At 38.2% G+C, this 8002-nt stretch overlaps 1 protein-coding gene across 1 annotated transcript in view; it reads left to right on the top strand.

The window, feature by feature from the left end:
* The first annotated feature begins 4502 nt into the window (after positions 1-4502).
* LOC122067086 overlaps positions 4503-8002 on the top strand; it is a 7109-nt gene continuing 3609 nt past the window's right edge. The window contains exon 1 of the mRNA XM_042630935.1: positions 4503-4724. The gene's annotated coding sequence lies outside the window, so the exon portion shown is untranslated. The remainder of the gene's footprint in view (positions 4725-8002) is intronic.

An 8002-nucleotide genomic window follows, 5' to 3' on the forward strand; every position in this document is an offset into this window, starting at 1 on the left:
AGTTTGGTAGGCCCATCTGGGGCATCAAGGAGGATTTATGGATATTAGTAAGTTCTTTGGTACAATAGTTCTAATGATTATAGAAGACAAAGAGGGGTTGATCATGTCTGGGTTCAAGTCCTTCGGTGTTATAGGTAGTCAGTCATGTTGTTAGTTATTTCCAGCTTTTTCCCTTTTGGTTTCGTGTGAGAAGTTTTTTCTTTTTAATTTTGATGTTGTGTCAATCCAATCAAGTTTCCACATGATGTAATCGTTTCAGTTTTTAATGAAATAGTTTATTTTGAGTATTTTGTTTGTTCTCCTCCCCATTTCCATCTCTTGATGATGAATCTTGCAGTGATCTATCGCCTATTTTCTTCAAATCAACAAAAAGGAATCAAAGAAAAAAATCAAATATAGAAAAAAGGAAAGAGCAACAAAAAAAAAGAAGGAAAGAAACAAAAAAGGAGCCCATCAGTCATTCGTCATTCATTTTGGTGTCAAAGCCTTGGTAATAAAAGGTCTTGAGCTCTCCACACATTTGATCCCCTTCCAACGAGTAAGGAGTTTAAAGAGAATTTTTCACATCATTAAGCCTATTAAGGGAGGGCATCCTTGGCCGCTAGTTATCCGGGAAAAATCATGAGAATTTTAAATCCGCTAGTTATCCTTTTTGGGCCTAAGCCTATCCTTTGGAAAGCCCATTATGGCCTACCCATATCCCATGACCAAGGTACCCTTCACATACTTAATCCTACTAGCCTCTGGGGTCTGATTAGAAGACATTTTTTGTACCAGAGCCTGATATTGCCAATGTTGGGGAAAAACACTTTTCCATTTCAAAATTCAATAACAAAAAGATAGCAAAGCTCCAACNAAAAAAAAAAAAAAAAAAAAAAAAAAAAAAAAAAAAAAAAAAAAAAAAAAAAAAAAAAAAAAAAAAAAAAAAAAAAAAAAAAAAAAAAAAAAAAAAAAAAAAAAAAGAGAGCAAAGCTTTAATCCAAAAGCAATCCAATACCCTAGGCAGGGGCAAGAGAGAAAATTGCTCACAAAAATTGAAGAAAAAGAATGAAGGCAATAAAGGCAAAAATTGAAAGATTCTAGTTAAACCCTGGGGGCATATTTGAGCTTTTTCCCTCATTTGGAACCAAGTCCTAAGCCCCATTATAACCCAACAAGTCCTCCTAGGCTAAATGTGGTGAGATTTTCTCCGATAACTTCGAGCTCACCCAGTTATGATGGAACTTAATTATCAAGGCTTTACAGTCAATACATCATCCACGGCAGGAACTACGTCCGACCTGATTCCTGATTTACTCAGGATACGTAGGCAGCTTGAGAAGTCAATTTCAAGCTCGGTCCATCACCTCAATCACCATATTGCCTTGTTTTGTTTGGGCTTGATATGAATGTCCTTGCTTGGCTACCTATTTTGAAGGCGATTTGATCATTGCTACTTTTATCATCAGGAGATGGCCTGCTTAGACTCGAACTCTTTCTCCCGTCTCTTATTTCGACGGATTCCCAAGAGTTTCACCACTTAGCCCTTTCTTCTAAGCCTCCTTAGTTGGCGTGATTTCTCTAGTGAGCTCGTCATTCCACGCAATAGCTCCCAACTCTACACTTGGTAGAACCATTGGGTCTGCATCCTTTTCATATTATTCGATTGGCTTACTACTTATTCCTTAGAGCTTGGGCCATAGACATGATGTTTTGGGTATTTTAAAGAGCCACCCCTCAAGTCTTGAGAAGCAGCCAAGGAATTTACTACTGTCCCTGCTCATAAAATGTGGGCAACATCAGAAAGGTGCACTCACAAGGAAAAGAAGGGATCAACATGTTGAGGATGTTCACCATGAGATAAAGATTTGGTCGGAGCAACCGAAAGCCATTACAATTGGAGACATCAAACTATATTGCCATAAGTTGCAGATACATGCAAGTAATGCATATTCAGGCAAGATTTATGTGAGTTTAGGCCGAGCAAAATGGAGATGTCACAGTCTGGGGCAACACTCATTGATGGGTTACCTCCCTTGTTTTAGCTTCGTTCTCATGGTAAAATTTGTTTTGGCAAAATCCTTCTTTGTCATTTTCCAATGTAAACACTTCTCACTCCTTTTTATAGTTGTGGTCATTTACACTCTCTTACGTGAGCATAGTGTTAGGATTTGCATGACTAATCCTTTGTCTAACCAATCAGGTTGATGTTTGTTTAAATTTAATTGCAATATCATTACATCTCATGATTAAAATGTTGAACATTTAAGATTTTTCGGTATTAAACCTCAAATGCATCATCTCATGAAGATGGGTTCAATGGTTTTTTATACCATGACCAATTCCATTTCAAGTCCGGTTATTTACACCGAAGATTGGGCCTGACGGTTATTTACACCAATGTCAGCTCCATTTCAAGTCCGGTTATTTATACCGAAGATTGGTTCAATGGTTCTTTACACCATTGCCAATTCCATTTCAAGTTTGGTTATTTACACCGAAGATCGGGCCTGGCGGTTATTTACACCAATGTCAGCTCCATTTCAAGTCCGGTTATTTACACCGAAGATTGGTTCAGATGGTTCTTTACACCATTGCCAATTCCATTTCAAGTCCGATTATTTACACCGAAGATCGGGCCTGGCGGTTATTTACACCAATGTCAGCTCCATTTCAAGTCCGGTTATTTACACCGAAGATTGGTTCAGATGGTTCTTTACACCATTGCCAATTCCATTTCAAGTCCGGTTATTTACACCGAAGATTGGTTCAATGGTTCTTTATACCATGGCCATTTCCATTTCAAGTCCGGTTATTTACACCGAAGATTGGTTCAATGGTTCTTTACACCATGGCCAATTCCATTTCAAGTCCGGTTATTTACACCAAATGTCGGCTTCAGTTCGAGTTCGATTGTTTAAACCGAAGATTGGTTCAGATGGTTCTTTACACCATTGCCAATTCCATTTCAGGTCCGGTTATTTACACCGAAGATCGGGTTTGACGGTTATTTACACTAATGTCAATCTCACCTCATAGTCCGGTTATTTAAGCCGAAGATTGGATCTGACGGTTATTTACACCAATGTCACCTCCATTTAAGTCTAGTTGTTTTCGAACTGAAGATCGGGTCTGGCAGTTGTTTATACAAATGTCATTTCTATCTTAAGTCCGGCTGTTGAGATTGAAAGTTGCATCTGGTGGTTACTTACACCAAGGTCAAACCTAGTTTCTCTTGTGTTTGACCATTCATTTACACCATTGTCTCATATTTGCACTTATGGTCTGCTTGGTTCTTTATACCAATGACAGCTGATTGCATTTACACTTCTTTTATCATACTTGCATTCATAGTCTACTTGGTTCTTTATACCAATATTGGCTAATTATGTTTTCACCATACATACATTCGCAATCCGTTTAGTTATTTACACCTAACGGTTGATTGTATTTACACTCTTTTCCATACTCGCATTCAGGGCTTGCTTGGTTCTTTATACCAGTGACGTCCAATTGCATTTAAATTTGTGTCTCATACATTGATGGTGTGTTTGGTTATTTATACCTGACAGCCAATTGCATTTGTACTCTTTCATACCTGCATTCATTGTCTACTTGGTTCTTTACACTAAGAATGACATATTGCATGTGCATCCTTAGTCTAGGTTTTACCTGCATATTGATCGACTATGATAGGCTTTATATCACGGTAGCACCCACACACTACTTGATTTTGCATGTGTTATCGATCGACATTTCCTATCTTTAGTCTTATCTCTCGTTTTGCATTTGCACTTGCACCTCCGCCATCCTTGAGCCGGATGTCGGTAGTACATTGCTCCTGGTGACAAAATGGTGTGTTCTTTTCTTTGCCTTTCGAATGTTACACAGGTCTCGGTCAAAGAGGGGCAATCTGTAGACACCGAATTTTGTCACCCCCCGGCAATGATGATAATATGAAGGATTACATGTTGGACATTTTATACTTGGAGAATTTTCAAACTTAGAGTAGAAAATGACAAATTTTTCCTATAAACTTTCAAGAGAAAATGTTTTCAAAAATTAGAATTTGATGTTGTGGATTATTGTTGTTTGTCTCCTCAAGTCGGACATTACACTTTGATGCGAGAACTATGCGAATCGACGCCCGATTCTCTCTTTCATTATATGATCAGGGTCCCTACTTTATGCATATTTTTGTAAAGGTTCCCGATCAAGACTACAATCATGTCTCACATCATTGGATAGTGCTCGGACTGAGCTTTCTAACAACATATTACACGTCGAATTCCGACAAACGGTTTGAAAGATATGACCCCCGAAAGTTGACTCCAAAGTTCGGTATCAGATTCCATTCCGGGCAACCAAAGGGTGCCACATGGCGCCCAAACCCCTTTGTCCAAAAGCAAGCCTTTTGGGACAATTCTCTCTAGTTTTTTAGTCCCACATCGGAAATTTGAGAGAATTGTCCCAAGTCCCAAGGCTATAAGAATAGCCCTTCCCCTCTTCCAAGAGGGGGGGGAGAAAAATTGAGAAAAATTTGAGAGAAGGAATATGGCCCCATGAAGGTTTTTTCTAATTCCCTCTCTCTAAATAAATAATCTCTATAAAAGTTTAAATGTGTAATCCTTCCTTGAGCCGGGAGACTTAGTCTGATTCGGTTCGGTCCGATTCGGTTCGATTCAGTTTTGGCCTTGAAGCACAAGGGTTATCTCCCCTTGTTTCTTGATTAAAGCCGGCTTAAGGTATTTTTCTTCTCCTAATTGCAGTTTAGACCTAGCTTATCTAATTTAATAGATTAATTTCTAATTTATTAATACTTGATTTGTTTAGATTAATTAATTAGTCTCAATTTGGTTCAATGTGGTTTATTAGATATAAATCGGTTTATTTCGGTCCAATTAAAGGTATTTAGATAATTGATTTTTTTTGATTAATTAAGTTTAATTGTTTTTTTTTTAACATGTAGATTTGATTTGGTCTAGTTTTTTCTTTTTAAATTGTCTTTGCTCTTTTAATCTAGACCCTTAGATTAGGATCTCAACTGTAACCTAATCCCATTCCTTATTCTTCTTCCTCTCTTCCATCTTTCTTCTCCAGCCGTCCCTCTCCACTCTCTTCTTCTTCTTCTTCTCCTTCTTCTCATCTTCTCCTGTTCTTCCACTCCCTACTCAAAGGAAGGGTGATCCCGTCGCGGCCGTTCAAGCACAGCCTTCCACCGTCGCCTATGACTGCACTGTCGTCGTCCGCATCGTCTTCCAAACCTCCTAACCGAACCCACTTCCCCAGCTCTTCTTCCTTTCCTCCTTCTTCTTCTTCTTTTTCTTCCTAACTGAACCTGCAACCGAACACTCCTTTCTTCTCCTTCTTCTTTTTCTCTTCCTCTTCCCTGCTGCTGCAACCGGACCTGCAGCCACACCTCCTTTCTTCTCCTTTCTTCCTAACTGAACCTGCAACCGAACACTCCTTTCTCCTCCTTCTTCTTCTTCTTCTTTTCTTCTTCCCTGCTGCTACAACAGGACCTGCAGCCACACCTTCCTCCTCCTTTCTTCTTCATTTTCTTCTTCTTCTTCTTCTTTTTCTCTTCTTCTTCCCTGCTTAGCAACCAACCCTGCATGTCCACAAGCTGAGAGTGCACTAAGGAATGTAACATAATTGGGTTTAATTTCATAATCTATTTGCATTTTGTTGAAGAGCTCAAGTGCTTATGTAGGATTTCCATTCTTCCCATACCCATCAATCATGGAAGTCCATGAAAGGCCATTCTTTTCTGGCATATAGTTGAAAATTCTCCGTGCTTCCTCAGTTCTCCCACATTTTGAGTACATGTATAAGTGCACTTCCCAATATCACAAGACAACATTACATCACACGTAGCTGTTGTAGGCAGTTTCAAAATCAAGGAAAACGTGAACCCATCTGGTTTTTCATTTGAGGGAGTGAGTTTGCGGATCAAATTCAGAGATCCTCCAGCTTGACCTTGTTTGAGGTAGGCTGCAATCATTGAATTATAGGAGGAGACGGTTGGTTTGGGCATTTGATCGAATATCTTTCGGGCATAGGATAAACAGCCAGATTGTATGTTGAGAATGAGGAATTTGATGGAAATGTTGGTGTCGGGTGAAAATCCAATTTTGAGAATGTGGGCATGAATCTTTTGGCCATGGGAAGGGGACCTGTTATTTCATTTATGTTTTCTATGTGGAATCTTCCCCTCTTTTGTTCTTCATTTTTCTTTGTCCATTCTTGGTTTGATGTTCATTTTATTTTCCTCTTAATAATGTATGGGATGTAGTCTAGAGCGTATGTTAGCAAGGGCGTGGCTGGCCCCCTTCAAACCGGCTCGTAGCATTAGGTGCGTATTGGGGATTTGGGTTTTCCTACTATCTCCTATCTTTTGTACTCCAACATTCACTTGCATTAGTGTAGTACTAATTTAGATTAATTAAAATAACTTACTTAACTTAATTAATCATTTCGACTGTTGTTTGTTTAATTGTGGTTAATTTATTTAGTTTTTTTTTAATCACTGCATTTGATTTCTTCATTCAATTCAATTTATTAAATTTGTGTAATTACCAATCTTTTTCCCTCTAGGGGTTTGTTTATTTTAATCAATCAACTAATTAGTTATTTAATGTAGGATAATTAACTAGATTAATTAGTTAAAAGATTCTCTTCTCATTAGATTAACTAGGGTTTTGAAAAATGTTTAACTCATCTTAGGATTAGCTTAAAGTAGACATAATTAGTCCAATTAGGTTTCATAATTAATTTAATTAAACCTTAGGTTTAGTTTAATCCTCCTATACTAGATTAGGTAGATTAGAAAAAATGCATTCATTTAATGTAATTAGCCCATTTAACTTTTCTAATTTAATTAGGCCCCATTTAATTTAAAAATATTTTTACCAATTAGATTAAGTAGGATTGCAATAATTTATTTCACAAATTACTAAGGATTAGGATTAACCATTTTAACTGATTCAATTTAGGATTTCATAAATTCATTAATCATCCATCTAGGTTAGACTCAATTAATCGAGTTAGTTTAATTTAGGGTTTCATAAGTTGCTAAACTAATCCTAGGTTTAGGCTTATTTCATTAGCTTAATCTAAGACTCATAATACATTAATTAAATCATTTAGGCTTATTTAATTAGTGTAATCATTTCATTATTTGCATCATAACCTAGCTAGCATAATTTAGACATTTGGTTTAGGGTTTTCACATGTCATGCTTAGATACCTAGTTTAGGATTTTTAGTGACCCAGATTTAGGACTAGTTAGTAGGGTACAAACAAACTTCGGTCAAACAAAAAGAGACCGGCCTTCGGGTCGGGCAGACTGGGTGCCTAACACCTTCCCAGTCTGTCACTTGACACTTGCCCAGAATCTTGGTGCAAACTAGCCTTATCCATCAGAGTCATTAGTCTCTCTCCCTTGATTGGGGGAGACATTTATGGTCCTAGACCCTTTTCTAGGTGGTGACTCCCTTTTACCCATAGCGTGTATCCCTCCCTTGGCATTTGACGACCAGGGGATACTATCTCATCTCATTAGGGTTGAACCCTAGAGCGTGTGTACACGCGCTACGTGCAGTATCGCGATCCCGTGGCGGGGGCGGAGGCCCATGGTTCCTACAGCTGGTGATAGGGCTATTCACCATGGTTTCAAGTATTGGTATCGTATTGGTCATATCGGTCATATTGTCTCGATATTGACTAAGAACAATCCTCAATCTTTGACCAATCCAAATCAGTTACCCGTATTATTTTAGGGGTAAAACAATAAAGAAAACATACTTTTTTCTGAAAAGCAAGGGGTAAAAGTGATTAATACCCACCGACCCGGATCGAAATAATATCAGCAGAGTCCAACACTGGTACCAAGAACTAAATCCATGCTCTCCGCACAACGTGTCATCTGGTATCCGATATAGCTCTCGAATACGCGCACCATAAGTTTGATATCTCCGATATAGCTCTCGAACACACACAACATGAGTCGGGTGCGAGTGGG

Source organism: Macadamia integrifolia, unplaced genomic scaffold (genome assembly GCF_013358625.1).
Source record: "Macadamia integrifolia cultivar HAES 741 unplaced genomic scaffold, SCU_Mint_v3 scaffold2701, whole genome shotgun sequence".
NCBI classification, from domain to species: Eukaryota; Viridiplantae; Streptophyta; class Magnoliopsida; order Proteales; family Proteaceae; genus Macadamia; species Macadamia integrifolia.